Genomic DNA, 20,293 nt, shown 5'->3' with positions numbered 1-20,293 from the left:
ATTGTAGTGTATAGTTGTGTATAGTGTACAGTGTATAGTTGTGTAGTGTATAGTAATGTAGTGTATAGTTGTGTATAGTGTACAGTGTATAGTTGTGAAGTGTATAGTAATGTAGTGTATAGTTGTGTATAGTATAGTGTACAGTGTATAGTGTACAGTGTATAGTAGTGTATAGTATAGCGTACAGTGTATAGTATAGTGTACAGTGTATAGTATAGTGTACAGTGTATAGTGTGCAGTGTATAGTGTACAGTGTATTCATAATAAAGGTTTTTGGGTTAGATCGCGTTTATTTATAAATGTGTCGTAACCCTCCACCACCCGACACGGCCAATCAGCAAAAAAAGTGTCACGTTGACAAAAGACAAATAATTCACTACTTCAGCCCACCGGTGTGTTGAAGAGTTAATCCACATTTACAGTTTGAGTACGACGTTTCGCTGGTAAATACATCCAGCATCATCAAGCAATTCGCCAGAATGGTAAAGCCCTCGCTTGCTCCCGGTTTTTATATAGAGCAGCAGGGTGACGTCATCACTTAACTCATATCAGGTGCAGCGATTAGAGGCGGAGGGGGGGTATTGTAATTATATAATCGATTAGTAATCAGTCATTGTTTATGATTAGTAATGAGTTGTAGATTAGTAATTATTTAAATGTAATGTGTATTATTTAATAATACGCTTCCAGGCCACACTATATAAAAACCGGGAGCAAGCGAGGGCTTTACCATTCTGGCGAATTGCTTGATGATGCTGGATGTATTTACCAGCGAAACGTCGTACTCAAACTGTAAATGTGGATTAACTCTTCAACACACCGGTGGGCTGAAGTAGTGAATTATTTGTCTTTTGTCAACGTGACACTTTTTTTGCTGATTGGCCGTGTCGGGTGGTGGAGGGTTACGACACATTTATAAATAAACGCGATCTAACCCAAAAAACTTTATTATGAATAATATTGGTCGCGAAAGCCTACGTGTTAAACTGTACAGTGTATAGTATAGCGTACAGTGTATAGTAGTGTACAGTGTATAGTAGTACACAGAGCACCGGTGAGCCCCCCTAAAAGCGACTCACCAGAATGTTCCTGTGAGCTCCAGCAGCGGCCAGAGACAACCTGGAGTCACCGGCACTCATCACGGCAGCTGTGAGACAGCAGGAAGACAGCGACACTCGTCATGGCAGCTGTGAGACGGCAGGAAGACTGCGACACTCGCCACGGCAGCTGTAGAGACAGCAGGAAGACAGCGACACTCGCCACGGCAGCTGCGGAGACAGCAGGAAGACAGCGACACTCGTCACGGCAGCTGTAGAGACAGCAGGAAGACAGTGACACTCGTCACGGCAGCTGTGGAGACAGCAGGAAGACAGCGACACTCGTCACCGCAGCTGTAGAGACAGCAGGAAGGCAGCGACACTCGTCACGGCAGCTGTAGAGACAGCAGGAAGACAGCGACACTCGTCACGGCAGCTGTGAGACAGCAGGAAGACAGTGACACTCGTCACGGTAGCTGTGGAGACAGCAGGAAGACAGCGACACTCGTCACCGCAGCTGTGAGACAGCAGGAAGACAGCGACACTCGTCACGGCAGCTGTGAGACAGCAGAAAGACAGCGACACTCGTCACGGCAGCTGTGAGACAGCAGGAAGACAGCGACACTCGTCACGGCAGCTGTGGAGACAGCAGGAAGACAGCGACACTCGTCACTGTGTGTGTACACTATGTGTGTACATTGTGTGTGTAAACTGTGTGTACACTGTGTGTCTACACTGTGTATGTGTACACTGTGTGTGTGTACATTGTGTGTGTGTACACTGTATACACTGTGTGTGTGTAGTGTGTGAACACTGTGTATGTACAGTGTGTACACTGTGTGTGTACAGTGTGTACACTGTATGTGTACATTGTGTGTGTACACTGTGTGTGTACACTGTATGTGTAAACTGTGTGTGTGTACATTGTGTGTGTGTGTACACTGTGTATACACTGTGTGTGTGTGTAGTGTGTTAACACTGTGTATGTACACTGTGTGTGTGTACACTGTGTGTGTGTACACTGTTTGTGTCCGCATTAAACCGAACCCCCGGCAAGGCCATCTACTTAATGACGAGAGAAAATTCACACGAAATGTCCTTTTCAATGAAGTCTTCCAGATGTAAATTGATACAAGCTTTTAATGAAGAAATAAAATCATCTAACTCAAAACACAACACAATTCAAAGATGTTTCATTTTAAAACTTCAAAACGGAGCATGGGGTACTTGCGTGAATGCGTCCTTCGTGTGCAAATGTTGTGACTTTCCTGGCCTGAAGGCCGTCAATGTGTTGGGCCATTATTGGTGCACAGCGTCTCAACAGCAGCAGTGGGGTTTGCTTCAACCGATGGTTACGAACATCCAGACGTGAATCAGCAAGGAGCATTTCTAGTCCTAGTTAGACAAAATCTACGTCAACACGTAAGACAAAACTACAATTCGTGTTGTAGAGAATGTATCTCCTCCTATACGTTTAACTTTCAAGTGGTATGCCTTGTAACTGATGAATGATCCGAGTGTGCTCCCTATTTCAAAGACAATGAGTTGCTCCAGAGGCAGACGCTTCGTGAAACACAAAAGTACCCTTTGACCTGTATCACAAGAACAACGGGTCTCACCCGAGTTCTCTGTACAGGTTACTTCCAAAACACACACACACTTTGTCCTAACATCACTTAATCAATGTGTGACCCTCAGACAAAATGTTACATGTACGCGCACAATCAGACAAGTATTCATTCTAAATTATTGACGGGCATATTAACATTGATTACTGCAGCGATATTGACTGCATCACGTTACATCGTATTAACAAGAAGTTATTTTACAAATACGCACCGTCTGCTTAACAGTGTATGTACAACGTACTATTGTTGCGTCATTCAAAACGAGTAGGCCGTTGCATGCTGGGGTCTGGGTCAAAATGTAGCAAATTCTAAACATTACGCTACAAATAATAGATCACGGCACTTCGATGGCAACACAAGCAATCGTCATCAGGTGGGACAAGCACAGCAGCAAGAAGAAGAAACTGCTGGAGTAGGCGCCTACTACTTCAGCAGTTTCTCTTGCTGTGGTTGTCCCACCTGATGACGATTGCTTGTGTTGTGATCTAAACGCCGTGATCTGTTATGTTTCTACCCACGTGGTGACTTTACCGAAATAACTCAAGAGTGTGGATTCCTGCAGTCACGAAAGCTTCGAAATCAAGATTGCCTACAAACTACACAACTGAGATGACGCATCAATCATCGCCCCCTACTGACAGTCTCTTGCCCACATGCAGGCCGGTGCAGGGCCACCACTCCGTGCCACACAGGGGCAGCTGCTACTTGGGGATGCTCTTCGAGCGTCTCAGACGAGATACAAAACTCCGAGTTGCCGAGGCGATTAAGCGAGCAAAGCGTAAACGCAATTATCATGAGAACATCGTGAATGCTTGGGAGCTTATTGTCTCTCGCTCCTGGTGAGAGATTGACCCAACCCACAGGTCCACAAAGACTGGCCGCTCTTACTCTGCAGGTTGAACCTAGGAAATGAGTGTTCAACTTCATATTCTTGTCATTAAAGGCCTGTGACAAAGGTGCATCTATTGTAGCGACATCGTCTCTGGCTTACACATCTACCGGGTCTCCACTTGACTTTGTATTGTCTCGGAGGAAGTCCACCCACACCTCCACTTCCACAAACTGCTGGGAGTTGCCTCGCTCTGCCTCACAGTCAGAATTCTCCTCTTGCTTCACGTTACCTCCATCAATGTGAAGGTCCCATTTTGGAGTTGAATCTTCATCTTCACATTTCACCATCACTTCTTCCCTCTTCACCATCACTTCTTCCCTCTTCACCATTACCTCTTCATATTTCACCTCGATAACTTTAAAAGTGTCCAAGCTGGGATTTTCTTCCGGTTCATGTTTCATGAGGGATGGGCTCATGGTGGCACTTTGACTTTCACAAGCCGATTTCAGACTCCACTCCTTGTGGATCTTCTGATGCTTCTGTGTTCTCTGGTGTACTTGAAGATGTGGTTGCTGTGCAAACGTTATCCCGCACGGAGTGCACCTGAAGGGTTTCTCTCCCGTGTGTGTTCTCTGGTGTACTTGAAGATTTGATGAATCTGCAAATGCCTTCCCACACACACTGCACTTGAAGGGTTTGTCTCCCGTGTGTGTTCTCTGGTGTATTACAAGAGCAGATGAATGTGCAAACGCCTTCCCACACACACTGCACTTGAAGGGTTTCTCTCCCGTGTGTGTTCTCTGGTGTATTACAAGAGTAGATGAATGTGCAAACGGATACCCACATACACTGCACTTGAAGGGTTTCTCTCCCGTGTGTGTTCTCTGGTGTTCTACAAGATTAGATGACTGTGCAAACGCCTTCCCACACACACTGCACTTGAAGGGTTTCTCTCCCGTGTGTGTTCTCTGGTGTATTACAAGAGCAGATGAACGTGGAAACGCCTTCCCACACAGACTGCACCTGAAGGGTTTCTCTCCCGTGTGTTCTCTGGTGTTCTACTAGAGTAGATGAATGTGCAAACGCCATCCCACACACACTGCACTTGAAGGGTTTCTCTCCTGTGTGAGTTCTCTTGTGCCGTGTGAAATTTCCAGTACGATCCGTGCTGTATGCACACCGGTCGCATTGTTGCCTTGTTCTACCGAGCTGCGCTGAGTGCATTTGCTCCATCAGACCAATTCTGCAGAGGAAGCGTCAGAAGAAGCGTCAGCTGCAGACAGAAAAAAATAATATCCACACCATCTACACGTCAGTATCGAGGCACAGAGGAAAGCATATATACACAGTAACACGTGACTTACACGTCTATACTTATTCATATAATCATGATATAGTGGAAAAGTGTCCCAAATTCATCACACGGGCTGTTATGGCACACAATGAGAGGGCAAATGGTTATAAACATGCCTGGAAGCAATCGTATCTTCAAAATGAATGTTCACCAAAAACTCCGAGCACACAATTTCAGCTGTCTGGCAACAAAAGGAATATTTATGAAAGCTAAATTCAGCTGACATAGCAAAGGGTGTTTAAATAATACTGTTTGTGTTATGAAGAAATGCATAAATTAATGTTCAATCGCAACTTAGAGGTGTGAAGCCAGGCACAGATGTCCTTGAATGCTGGGATGAACAGATCCGACTTCAGCTGCACGTGTGTGCTATGTTAACTTCCTGACTCCATTCTTATAAAGAGTTGCAGAGGAAAACAAAAATAAACTATTGTTTTGATATAACCTCCGTGCTCAATAGAGTTAATAGACTTTACTGCAAACACAAACTTGACACTGTCACACACTCAGAGGCGGAGCCAGGATTTTCAGGTAAGGGGGGAAACCCCTCCAGCAATGAAAAATGATAGGAGTTGTTAGTAAGTAAGGAGTTGTTGGTAAGGAGTTGTTAGTAAGTAAGGAGTTGTTAGTAAGGAGTTGTTAGTAAGGAGCTGTTAGTAAGGAGTTGTTAGTAAGTAATGACTTGTCCCTTGCTTTTTATTCGACGCGTGTGATCGGCATTGCGCTCGCTGAAGGTGTTTGCCTTCAGGGAAGTCGTGTACTCTGTATACGCAACTGCGCAAAATTCTGAGAGTCGCTTACAATTGTTTTGCCGTTACTTATTGCCAATTATGGACTCGGTCTGTTGTCCTCTCATAGAGTCCCTGGCACGTAATAATATGCCACACGGTGGCAGTGGGGGTCGCAAAATGCTGATTTATCTATATATATGAAAGGGAAATGTGTGGATACATGTGTCTGTTCGAAATGTTTAGCATACTTCCCAACGTGCCACACACTTGAAATTTGGCATGTGGGTATGTTCCATACTGTACACAATGTAAAAAATGTAAAAAGTATTTTGTATTTTTTTTGGGGGGGGGGGGGGAAATGACCATGAAGTGTCTGGCGTCAACCCGCAACACCTCTGAGTCAAGCGCTCTGCAATGCTTAGAGCTGTTAACAGCGTGCCGGGAGATTTTAGTTGGCGCTTCGCTCCTGGCCGATGAAGCCACTGGCTTCTCGGAGTTCAACACACATCCTCCGTTCGAAGAACGGGTAGAACTGCTATCTAAAATATGAAGCAGAACATTCCATCTGTTTGTTTGTGCGAAGCAGCAAAAACCTCTCCAACGCTGAGCTCTGGCGTCGTGAAAATTTGCACGGCTGACGCTGTCTGTAATTTCTAAGTGAACGTGACTATTTTCAGCTCGTCACGTCATTATTCCCTTCCCCGAGTGGCCAAAATCGACCTTACGTAGAAGTGCGTTAAGGTTGAATTTCCTTGAGTGAAAACATCCGATTTAGGTAAATTTATTTGTTTCGGCTTTTTTCTTTCTTGCAAGCATCAATTTTTTCCAGGGTTTTTCAGTGAAATAGAAGGGAATGTGAAGTTAATCCAAGACAAGAATCCAAGTCCCGGGCGAAGCTGGGTAGTGAAGCTCGTTACTAATAAACCTCAATGATCCTATCAAAATGAGGGATTTCTATCGGATCGTTGGGGAAGCACGTGCCACCCCACCCCCCACTGGCTCCACCACTGTCACACACTGGCATGGTTCACAGGTGGTGGTGTGTCCAGACCCACGCCTGGCCACCTTCACCTGCTCAGTAGTAATGCTTCCTCACTCCACCAAGTAGTTAATTGAGGATCAATCAACACAGCCGAGGCTGCGTGTCTCTCTCCCCGTGGTCGTGTGGATTTCCTTCCCGATCCCCCGGTTTCCCCTCTACATGTAGAGAATGAACACCGCCAAGCGTCTAGAGTGAACACCGCCACGCGTCTAGAGTGAACACCGCCACGCGTCTAGAGTGAACACCACCAAACGTCTAGAGTGAACACCACCAAGTGTCTAGAGTGAACACCACCAAGCGTCTAGAGCAGTGGTTCTTAACCTGGGTTCGATCGAACCCTAGGGGTTCGGTGAGTCGATCTCAGGGGTTCGGCAGAGCCCCCGCCACGGAGGTCCGGACACACTTGAATTATTGTGTAAATTTGTGATGACACACACGGCCCGCTTGGCCATCACTGGCTGCAGATGATCATGCTACACTGCTTGGCCAATCAGCGCTGCGGGGAATTTAGTGCGTACTCAGTAGTCAACGTGTGACTGTTGTTGTCGTACGTCGTGTGATTTCTTTAATATTTTATCCATACTAACTATGTCGGGCAAAAGAAGAAAGTGGTCGGACGAATATGTACAACATGGATTCTCATGTATCACGGAACGTGATGGGAGTGAGCGTCCTATCTGCATGATTTGCAACGCCAAGTTGAGCAACTCTAGTCTTGCACCGGCAAAACTAAAGGAACACTTCTTGAAGCTGCATGGAGACGGAGAATACAAGAACACAACACTTGCTGAATTCAGGGTGAAGAGAGCCAGATTCGATGAAAGGGCCACTCTGCCTGCTCTTGGATTTGTACCTGTTAACAAACCGATCCTGACAGCATCGTACGAAGTTGCTTACCTGATCGCAAAGCAGGGCAAGCCACACACCATTGGTGAAACACTTGTGAAACCAGCTGCATTAAAGATGGCGAATCTGATACTCGGAACAGCGGCCGAAGGTAAATTATCCCAAATTCCCCTTTCAAATGACACCGTCAGTGACAGAATAGAAGACATGAGTAAAGACATCTTGGCTCAAGTAGTCGCGGATCTGATTTCAAGCCCGGCAAAATTCAGCCTTCAACTCGACGAAACCACAGACGTTTCTGATCTAAGCCAGCTTGCTGTTTTTGTACGCTATGTGAAAGACGACATGATAAAAGAAGAGTTTTTATTTTGTAAGCCTCTTACAACAACGAAGGCAGCCGATGTGAAGAAGCTTGTGGATGACTTCTTCAGAGACAACAATCTTTCATGGGATATGGTTTCTGCAGTTTGTACGGACGGAGCTCCAGTCATGCTGGGAAGAAAGTCTGGTTTTGGTGCGCTAGTAAAGGCCGATGCACCACACATCATTGTGACGCATTGTATTCTGCACAGGCATGCGTTGGCAACAAAAACCTTACCTCCAAAAATGGCAGAAGTATTAAAAACTGTGGTGGAATGTGTGAACTATGCGCGAAAAAGTGCTCTGAGGCACCGCATCTTCAGTGAGCTGTGTAAAGAAATGGGCTCTGAATTTGAGGTACTTCTGCTCCATTCTAATATTCGGTGGTTATCCCGGGGACAGGTGCTGAATCGTGTTTTTGCCATGCGTGTGGAATTAGCCCTGTTTTTGCAAGAGCACCAACACTGCCATGCAGATTGCTTCAAAAATCCTGAGTTCATTCTCATTTTAGCGTACATGGCTGATATATTCGCAGCTCTCAATCATCTCAATCAGCAGATGCAGGGTGGTGGAGTCAATATCATGGAAGCGGAAGAACACCTGAAGGCTTTTTTAAAAAAACTACCGTTATGGAAACGACGAACAGAGAACAATAACTTCGCAAACTTCCCGCTTCTGGACGACTGTGCAAGTAAGATCGAAGATGTGTCTGGAATCGGAGATATTTCTGTATCCACGGAACTGAAGCAAACAATTGCCACGCACTTAGATGAGCTTGCAAAGTCTCTCGACGGATATTTCCCTACAAGAGAGTCATATCCAGCATGGGTGAGACAGCCGTTCACGTTTGCTGTTGAAACAGCAGATGTCAATGATGAATTCCTCGACGAAATCATTGAAATTCAGCAGAGCCAGGTTCAACAGCAACTCTTCAGAACAACAACGCTCTCAACGTTTTGGTGTCGACAAATGAACAAGTATCCAGTTATTGCTAAGAAAGCCCTGGATTTTTTTTATACCATTTGTTACAACATATCTTTGTGAGCAATCCTTTTCGAGGATGCTGGACATAAAAACGAAGAAAAGGAACAGACTTTGCTGTGAAAATGACATGAGAGTGGCACTTGCCAAGGTGAAGCCACGCATATCTGAACTGATCTCTCAAAGGCAACAGCAGAAGTCACATTGATTTCCAGGTATGTAATTTGTTGTGAGTTTATGCATTGTGTTGGTTTTATTCTTTGAACAAGGTAATGTTCATGCACGGCTCATTTTGTGTACCAGTAAAAAACATATCTACGTCTTGAATTTGAAAAAAATCACATTTTATTTTTCACTAAAGAGGGGTTCGGTGAATGCGCATATGAAACTGGTGGGGTTCGGTACCTCCAACAAGGTTAAGAACCACTGGTCTAGAGTGAACACCACCACGTGTCTAGAGTGAACACCACTAAGCGTCTAGAGTGAACACCACTACGTGTCTAGAGTGAACACCACCACGTGTCTAGAGTGAACACCGCCACGCATCTAGAGAATGAACACCGCCACGCGTCTAGAGTGAACACCGCCACGCGTCTAGAGTAAACACCACTACGCGTCTAGAGTGAACACCGCCACGCGTCTAGAGTGAACACCGCCACGTGTCTAGAGTGAACACCACCACGTGTCTAGAGTGAACACCGCCACGTGTCTAGAGTGAACACCACCACGCTGTTGACAAGCCCCACCTTGTTGATATTGTTGTTGTTCTGGGCAGGTTGCTTCTGTAAACAAGGGCGGTACAGCAGCTCAACGTGGGCGTGGCCTGGTACAAAATAAAAAAAAACTGTGAATATTTAAAACAAAACAAAGTTACAAAGTAGCGAGCCAGGTGAAGAGAAATGAAAACTTAAGATGCTCTTTGGTTCTTTCGGTAAAGTCACGTAGGGGAATTTAATTAATTAATTAATAGTTTCAGTTTCATTTATTTGGTATAGACCTGTGAGCCATTCGGCTCTTGAATTGGGTGCAACCACAACAAACAAAAAACATGAACAAGAAAACATCTTGAAGTGACTATGTGTGACTGTGCAAACATAAAATCCAGGGAAAAACAGCAAAATATTCCACAAAAAGCACCGTACACCAACGCTGTGTGCACATAGCATGCGACGTTTCAATTGCAACACAAGCAATCATCATCAGGTACAAATGCAAGAGAAAACAAACCTAGTAAACTTAGAAATGTAATGCAATACAACACAGAGAGTCGGCCAACATAACAGTCAACACCCCACTTGGTTGATAACGTTCTTCCAAAGGTTGCTCAATTTGAAAGAGAGACAAAAGACAGACACGGAGACACACAGAGAGAGATATAACACAGAGAAACACAGAGAGATACACACATACAGTGAGGGAAATAAGTATTTGATCCCCTGCTGATTTTGTACGTTTGCCCACTGACAAAGAAATGATCAGTCTAATTTTAATGGTAGGTTTATTTGAACAGTGAGAGACAGAATAACAAAAAAAATCCAGATAAACGCATGTCAAAAACGTTATAAATTGATTTGCATTTTAATGAGGGAAAAAAGTATTTGACCCCTCTGCAAAACATGATTTAGTACTTGGTGGCAAAACCCTTGTTGGCAATAACAGAGGTCAGACGTTTCTTGTAGTTGGCCACCAGGTTTGCACACATCTCAGGAGGGATTTTGTCCCACTCCTCTGTGCAGATCTTCTCCAAGTCATTAAGGTTTCGAGGCTGACGTTTGGAAACTCGAACCTTCAGCTCCCTCCACAGATTTTCTATGGGATTAAGGTCTGGAGACTGGCTAGGCCACTCCAGGACCTTAATGTACTTCTTCTCGAGCCACTCCTTTGTTGCCTTGGCCCTGTGTTTTGGGTCATTGTCATGCTGGAATACCCATCCACGACCCATTTTCAATGCCCTGGCTGAGGGAAGGAGTTTCTCACCCAAAATTTGACGGTACATGGCCCCGTCCATCGTCCCTTTGATGCGGTGAAGTTGTCCTGTCCCCTCAGCAGAAAAACACCCTCAAAGCATAATGTTTCCACCTCCATGTTTGACGGTGGGGATGGTGTTCTTGGGGTCATAGGCAGCATTCCTCCTCCTCCAAACACGGCGAGTTGAGTTGATGCCAAAGAGCTCCATTTTGGTCTCATCCGACCAAAACACTTTCACCCAGTTGTCCTCTGAATCATTCAGATGTTCATTGGCAAACTTCAGACGGGCGGGTGCTGCAGGATTTCAGTCCTTCACGGTGAAGTGTGTTATCAATTGTTTTCTTGGTGACTATGGTCCCAGCTGCCTTGAGATCTTTGACAAAATCCTCCCGTGTAGTTCTGGGCTGATTCCTCACCGTTCTCATGATCATTGCAACTTCACGAGGTGAGATCTTGCATGGAACCCCAGGCCGAAGGAGATTGACAGTTTTTTTGTGTTTCTTCCATTTGCGAATGATCGCACCAACTGTTGTCACCTTCTCACCAAGCTGCTTGGCAATGGTCTTGTAGCCCATTCCAGCCTTGTGTCGGTCTACAATCTTGTCCCTGACATCCTTGGAGAGCTCTTTGGTCTTGGCCATGGTGGAGAGTTTGGAATCTGATTGATTGATTGCTTCTGTGGACAGGTGTCTTTTAGACAGGTAACAAGCTGAGATTAGGAGCACTCCCTTTAAGAGTGTGCTCCTAATCTCAGCTCGTTACCTGTATAAAAGACACCTGGGAGCCAGAAATCTTTCTGATTGAGAGGGGGTCAAATACTTATTTCCCTCATTAAAATGCGAATCAATTTATAACATTTTTGACATGCGTTTTTCTGGATTTTCTTGTTGTTATTCTGTCTCTCACTGTTCAAATAAACCTAACATTAAAATTATAGACTGATCATTTCCTTGTCAGTGGGCAAACGTACAAAATCAGCAGGGGATCAAATATTTTTTTCCCTCACTGTACGCACAGAGAAACAACGCCTCTGTGTTGAGGCCTTAAATAGAGAGAGAGAGGCAGAGAGAGAGAGGGGAGGGGTGTAGAGAAATCCGCGAGTCAATGCAAGGCCGTAGCCATGGAGTCAACATTGGGGGGGAACAAATCTACCAGGGGGTCTGGGGTCCCCCCCCCCCAGAAAAAAAATCTAAATTTGAAAACTAATTTCCTGACATTTCCTAAAATATTGAAAAATTTCACTAACACATGGGATGGAATGTTTTTGTTATTTGATACAATCATGTATAATATTGTATTGTATTACATTGCTCTGTTTTTACTTTTTAACTTTTCTTGTTTCATAGTATATAATGGCAGAGATTAGGGATTCATAAAGTACAACACAATCATATAAACACAAATCTACGCATTGTTATATGAAGACAAGTCCACATTTTGTGGCCAAGGTTTAGCAAATTGTTTTTATTAACATAGCATAGCAATTATTATTTAAAAAATATATTTTTTATAGCAATATATTGGGGGGGCATTTTTACCATATTTGATTATTGTGGGGGGATATGTCCCCCACCAATATATATTATAATTATTATAATATATTATAATTATTATAATATATTATAATTACGGCCTTGTGTCAATAAGAGATTTGGAACTTTGGTGACTGCAGTAAATAATAATAACACGAGGACACGCAGAGAGAGAGAGAGAAAGCACACTTATATTCTTGATTATTTCGGTAAAGTCATCACCATGTAGAAGGGAAACAATAAAATAAAAAAATATATAAAACAATAAAATTATCACGACATTTCGACTGCAACACAATCATCATCAGGTGTGAAAACCACAGCAAGAAAAACCACAGCAAGAACATTTTCTTGCAGTCGAAACGTCGTGACAATTTTATTGTTTCATATTTTTATTATTTTATATTTTTATTATTTTATTGTTTCCCTTCTACGTGGTGACTTTACCGAAAGAACCAAGAATATGAATCCCTGCAGTCACGAAAGCTTTAAATCAAAAGCACACTTAATCAAACAAACTGAGTAAAACTTGGAAATGTAATGCAATGCAACACAGAGAGTCGGTCAACACACAATAAACGCATAGCCTGGTAGATTACTTTCTTACAAAGATTGCTCAACTAAGCGAGATAATTGAAGCAAACGCGATCAGGCGAGGGCAGGAGGCAAGGCCCCGCGTGGCTAGGCCCCGCGTTGTAAAGTTCCAACCTGGACATCGATTCCCATGCTCGCTGCTACTCAACTGACATCCCTACGAGAGAGAGCGAGGCTCTACCTTGGTAAACAACAACCACCACCACAACCACCACCACAACCGCGATCAGAATTTCTCACCTCGGATTTCAGTTCATGCGCGGAGCGGCAAATTTCTGTTACCTCGTGACGTCACGCAGCAGCAGGAGGTGACGTCACTTGCGTGGTACAAGAACACTCCCCTCCCGCAACGAGCGGGTCTTAATTTAAATAAATTATGTTAATGAGCCCGGCCCATACGTGGAGGGATGTGGCGTGGGTGCTGAACCCGTCGCAATAAACTCGCAACGGTCGACACGAACACATTATGTTAATGAGCCGCCAGTCACCGGGCGTAGCTTTGCCCAAATAAGGATTGTACTTGAACAGATAACGGAAGTGACCCAGGCAGAGGTGACGTCACGCTCAAGGGCGCGGTAGACGGGGTGGGGTGAATACCTTGGTGACATGACGTCACTATCGAGGGACACCTCCCCCTGGCGTTTCACGCCGATGAGGTGATGCTGAGTAGTGACGTCACAGAGCGGGATTGGAGTTTAAGTTGATTTAGATTAATTTTCCATTGCTCCCTCCCTTGAACTCAGCAACAACAACAACGTGGACATTGCATCCCACTGGGATTTTTAGCACACAGCGTTGGTGTACGGTGCTTTTGTCAGGAATATTTTGCTGTTTTTTCATGGATTTTCTGTTTGCAGAGTCACACAAAGTAGTCACTTTAAGATGTTTCTTGTTCGTGTTTGTTGTGGTTGGACTTGATTCAAGAGCCGAATGGCTCACAGGGGTATACCAAAATATATAAACTGAAATTATTGTGTACACACTGTGTGTACGTACACTGTGTGTGTGTACACTGTGTGTATGTGTGTATACTGTGTGTGTGTACACTGTGTGTACACTGTGGGGGGCACAGTCATCTCAGTCGACCAATGGGCATCTTTTCATCAATTTATTATTTTCCAATTTTCTTGTTTTTGTTATTTTCTATTTATGTGACTTTATCGAAAGAACCAAGAATGTGGTAGCACATTCTCTATTTATTGCAGACGTTCAAGGTTAAAATCTGACAGGCACACCTGGCTACCCCAGTAACATTCACCACAATATGCGCAGTCTGCTAAACGGCAGATGTAAAACATAACGTTGCATCATTCACAACGCACAGGTCATTGCATGTTGGTGTCACGGTCAAAATTGTGGCAATTCCAAACATTATCCAGAAACTCCACAAGGGAGACACGCACCCCCTGTTACCAACGACGGAGGCGCAGGGTCAGACGTTCGATTACGTTGGAATCGATCTGCAGACGGTCAGCCGCTCCGTGTCGCCTTATCTCGATCCGGCGATCCCAACCAGGTGAAAGTCCGCATCGAACCGAACCCCCGGCAAGGCCATCGTCTACTTAATGACGAGAGAAATTTCACACGAAATATCGTTTTCAATGAATAAGCTTTTAATGAAGAAATACAATTATACAATTCAAGACATAATACAATTAAAAGTTGTTTCATTTTCAGACTTCAAGACGGAGCATCGGGAGCTTGCGTGGAGGCGTTGTTCGTGTGCAATTTTTTTCATGACTTTCCTGGCCCAAGGCCGCAAATGGTTGTGAGGGGCGGGGCAGGCGGTCAGGCTTGCTTCAACCATTGGTTGTGAACATCCAGACGTGAATCAGCAAGGAGCATTTCTAGTCCTAGTTCGACAAAATCTACGTCAACACGTAAAACAAAATTATAATTCGTGTTGTAGAGAATGTACCTCCTCCTATACGTGTAACTTTTAAGCGGTATGCCTTGTAACTGATGAATGATCCGAGTGTGCTTCCTATGTCAAAGACAATGAGTTGCTCCAGATGCTTCATGACCTGTATCACAAGAACAACGGGTCTCACCTGAGTTCTCTGTACAGGTTACTTCCAAAACACACACACACACTTTGTCCTAACGTAACTTATTCAATGTTTGACCCTTATAAATGAAATGATGCATGTACACACAAAATAAGACAAGCGTTCATTCTGAATAATTGACAGGCATTTTAACAAAATTTAATTACTGCAGTGAAATGTCCTGCATCAGATAACATCTGATTAAGAAGCTATTTAAACAAAAAATATGCAGCATCTGCTTAACAGTGGATGTAAAACATACTGTTGTGTCATTCAAAACGAGTAGGCCATTGCATGCTGGCGAATTCTAAACATTAGCAACAAATTACATAACTGAGATGAAACATCAATCATCGCCCCCTACTGACAGCCTCTTGTTCACATACTCTTTGGTTCTTTCAGTAAAGTCACGTAGGTAGACAAAATAATAATAGATCAGAACGTTTCGATCGTAACACAAGCGGTCGTCCTCAGGCGGAAAAAAATAATAAATGCAGGCCGGTGCAGGGCCACCACCCTGTGCCACACAGGGGCAGCTGCTACTTGGGGATGCTCTTCGAGTGTTTCAGACGAGATACAAAACTCCGAGTTGCCGAGGCGATTAAGCAAGCACCGTGTACAAGCAATTATTATAACATAGTGAATGCTTTGGAGCTTATTGGCTCTCGCTCCTGGTCAGAGATCTCCCCAACCCACAGGTCCACAAAGACTATCCGCTCGCTCTTACTCTGCAGGATGAACCTAGGACCTGAGTGTTCAACGTCGCATTCTTTTCGTTAAAGGCCTGTGACAAAGGTGCATCTATTGTAACGACATCGTCTCTGGCTTACACATCTACCGGGTCTCCATTTAACTTTGTATTGTCTAGGAAGTCCACCCACACCTCCACAAACTGCTGGGAGTTGCCTCGCTCTGTCTCAGTCAGAATTCTCCTCCTGCTTCACGTTGCCTCCATCGATGTGAAGGTCTCATTTTGGTGAATCTTCATCTTCACATTTTACCTTCACTTCTTCGGTCTTCACCATCACCTCTTCACCATCACCTCTTCACATTTCACCTCGATACCTTTAAGTGTCAAAGCTTGGATTTTCCTCCGGTTCTTGTTTCATGGGGATGGGCTCATTGCGGCACTTTGACTTTCACAAGCTGATTTAAGACTCCACTCCTTGTGGATCTTCTGATGCTTCTGTGTTCTCTGGTGTACTTGAAGGTTTGATGAATTTGCAAACATTTGCCTGCACAGAGTACACTTGAAGGGTTTCTCTCCCGTATGTGTTCTCTGGTGTACTATAAGAGCAGCTGACTGTGCAAATGCCTTCCCACACACACTGCACTTGAAGGGTTTCTCTCCCATGTGAGTTCTCTGGTGTGCTACAAGAGCAGATGACTGCGCAAATGCCTTCCCACACACACTGCACTTGAAGGGTTTCTCTCCCGTGTGTGTTCTCTGGTGTACTATAAGAGCAGCTGACTGTGCAAATGCCATCCCACACACACTGCACTTGAAGGGTTTCTCTCCCGTGTGAGTTCTCTGGTGTGCTACAAGAGCAGATGACTGCACAAATGCCTTCCCACACACACTGCACTTGAAGGGTTTCTATCCCGTGTGCGTTCTCTGGTGTATTTTAAGAACAGATGACTGTGCAAATGCCATGTCACACACACTGCACTTGAAGGGTTTCTCTTCTGTGCGAGTTCTCTGGTGCTGTGTCAAATTTCCAGTCCGATCCGTGCTGTATGCACGCTGGTCGCATTGTTGACTTGTCATACCGAGCTGCGCTGAGTGCATTTGCTCCATCAGACCAATTCTGCGGAGGAAGCGTCAGAGGAAGCGTCAGCTGCAGACAGAAAAAATAATATCCACACCATCTACACGTCAGTATCGAGGCACAGAGGAATGCATATATAGTCACATGTGACTTACACGTCTATACTTATTCATATATTCATGATGCAGTGAAAAAGTTTCCCGAATTCATCACAGGGCTGTTATGTCACACAATGAGAGGGCAAATGGTCATAAACATGCCTGGAAGCCCTCGTATCTTCAAAATGAATGTTCACCCAAAACTCCGAGCACACAATTTCGGTTATGCATAAATTAATGTTCAATCGCAACTTAGAGGTGTGAATCCAGGCTCAGATGTCCTTAAATGCTGGGATGAACAATTCCGACTTCAGCTGAATGTGTGTGCTGTGTTCACCTCCAGTTTCCATTCTTATAAAGAGTTCCAGAGGAAAACAAAAGTAAAATATTGTTGTGCTATAACGTCCGTGTTCAACAGAGTTAATAGACGTTACTGCAAACACAAACTGTACACTGTCACTGGGTAAACAGGCGGTGGCGTGTCTAGAATCATGCCTGGCCACCTTCATCTGCTTGGCATGAATGCTTCCTCACTCCACCAAGTAATTAATTGAGGATCAACGAACACAGCCGAGGCTAACTGGAGTTTGCGTGTCTCTCTCCGTGGTGAGATGTTAACTACTTCACTTGGTATACAGGAAGTCGTGGGTTCGATCCCGACCCTGACGCCTGCTGTATATTTGGAGTTTGCGCGTCACTCCGTTTAGCGTCTTTGACCGATAGACATTGACACACGTATTCTTGTTTCTTTCGGTAAAGTTACGTAGATAGAAAATAACAATAACAGATAATACAATTACATTAAATAAAGACCACTTGTGTTGCGATCAAAACGACGTGTTTTTTTGCTTTATTTACAATTTATTTTTGTTATTTTTATTTTATTTTCTATCTACGTGACTTTACCGAAAGAACCAAGAATATTAATTCCTACAGTCACCAAAGTTTTATGTCAAAACTTTCACACACGTTGACAAAGCCTCACCTTGTGTTGTTGTGGGCAGGTCGCTTCTGATAACAAGAGCGGTATAGCAGCTCAAGCGGGCTTGGCCTGCTAACAAAAGAAAATAAAAACTGCGTGAATATTTACAATAAAACAAAGTTACAAAGTGGCGAGCCGGGTGAAGACAAATTAAACTTAAGCGAGATAATTAAAGTGAATGCAATCAGGCGAGGGCAGGAGGCAAGGCCCCGCGTGGCTAGGCCCCGCGTTGTAAAGTTCCAACCTGGACATCGATTCCCATGCTCGCTGGTACTCAACTGACATCCCTACGAGAGAGAGGCTCTACCTTGGTAAACAACAACAACCACGACCACCTTGAGAATTTCTCACCTCGGACTTCAGTGCAAGCGTGGATCGGCAGCCTCCTGTTTGCGACGTCACGCGGGTAAGCAGGTAACATGACGTCACTTCTGGGGTAAGAAACACGCCCCTCCCACAATGAGCAGCTCTGTAACTGAATAAATTATATTCTTAGTTTTTTCGGTAAAGTCACGTTGAAGAGAAACAACAAAATAACAAAATATATATTATTGTTTTATATATATTTTATATATATTTTGTTATTTTGTTGTTTCTCTTCAACGTGACTTTACCGAAAAAACTAAGAATATGAATTACTGCAGTCACGAAAGCTTTAAATCAAAAATTGAATAAATTATGTTAATGAGTCCGGGCCATATGTCGAGGGATGGGGGCGTGGCTGCTGAACCCGTCGCAATAAACACTCGACGGCTTCAACAAATACATTATGTTAATGAACTGCCAGTCACTGGGCGTACCTTTGCCCAAATAAGGATTGCCACTGGATTGATATCGGCAGTGACCCAAGCGGAGGTGACGTCACGCTCAAGAGCGCGGTGGACGGGGTTGGGGGAGTGTGAATACCTTGTGTGTGTGTACACACTGTGTGTGTGTACACACACACAAGGTGTACATACATACACTGTGTACACACTGTGTGTGTGTACACAGTGTATGTATGTACGTACACACAGTGTACGTACATACACACACACAGTGTGTAGTGGAGGGCAAAGGCGGTGCATTGGCCAGTCATCTGAGTCAGTCGACCCATGGCATCTTTTAATTATTATTTTTAATTTATTTTTTTATTTGTTATTTGTATTACATTTTATCATTTTTTAATCTTTTATTTTATTTATTTTTTGTTTTCTATCTACGTGACTTTACCGAAAGAACCAGGAATATGGTAGCGCATTCTCTATTTGTTGCAGAGATTCAAAGTTCAAATCCGACAGGCACACCTGGCCACCCCAGTAACATTCACCACAATATGCGCTGTTCTTCTTCACGGCGGATGTCAAACAGAGTATTGTGTCACTCACAACGCACAGGTCATTGCATGTTGGTGTCACGGTCAAAATTGTGGTAATTCCAAAACATTATCCGGAAACTCCACAACGTAGATGACGCGTCAATGATCGCTCCCTACCGAGAGAATTATACCAGGTGCTGGCCGGTGGAGGGCCACCTTGTGCCACACAGGGGCAGCTGCCACTTAGGGGCGCCCTTCGATTGTTTGAGATGAGATTCGATACGAAACACCGAGTTGCTGAGGCAATTAGGCAAGCGACTTATGAGTGAAAATGTTGTTTATAACGTAGTGAATGCTTGGGAGTTTAATTATCTCTCGCTCCTGCTCACAGATTTACCCAGCCCACAGATCTTACATATGAAAAGCTAATGGTCAGTGAGGTCAGCAGCACTGTAGGTTCTGGTGTCAAGGACATGGGCGTGCATTCGCTGGTCCACTGCTATATAGTCCAGCGGATGTTCTTGCTTGGACCCGGCGTGAATCCATGATGTTGTCTGGATGCACAGATGCCAGAACAGCGTGTTGGCAATGACAAGCCCACAGGCTGCACAGAAGTCTAACAGCCTCCTACCGTTGTTATTGAGTTGTTCCAATCGCTCCAGACCAGGTGCCAGCATCATGACCAACTCGGGCATTGAAGTCACCCAACAGGATGACTCTATCCCGAGGGGCCACTTTTAGCTAACACCTGTGACAGGAGGTCATAGAAGGAATCTGAATCCACGGGCATGCCTGCATTCCTCCACTGATGTTCATCTTCGGTGGGGGCGTAAGCAGCCACCACCACCACCATTCTCTGCCTCCTGTTGATGGGGAGGCGAGCCCAAAGTAGCCTGGGGCTTACAGCTTCCCACACCTCGCCGCCAGCTTCCCATGCCGCCTTCATTCTTATTTCAGAATAAGAGCCACTCCTTGTTGTTTGGCAGTCTCCTGCCCCGAGTGGAGGACTCTGCACCCCTCATGATGATTGGAGCTAGAGCCAGTCCACTGGATCTCCTGCATGCCACAGAGATCCAGGCGGTACCGGTCCAGCTCTGTACAGAGTAGCAGCCTCTCCTCCACGTGGCCACTTTCAGTGGCTTTTTGCCATTTCTAGAGGAACCCCAAGGGTAAGGATTCAGGCATTGCTCCTCG

Source organism: Petromyzon marinus, unplaced genomic scaffold (genome assembly GCF_048934315.1).
Source record: "Petromyzon marinus isolate PM22_M1 ecotype Great Lakes invasive population unplaced genomic scaffold, UKy_Petmar_22M1.pri1.0 PM_G_Scaffold_9, whole genome shotgun sequence".
NCBI classification, from domain to species: Eukaryota; Metazoa; Chordata; class Hyperoartia; order Petromyzontiformes; family Petromyzontidae; genus Petromyzon; species Petromyzon marinus.
Note: the sequence above shows the minus strand (reverse complement) of the source record.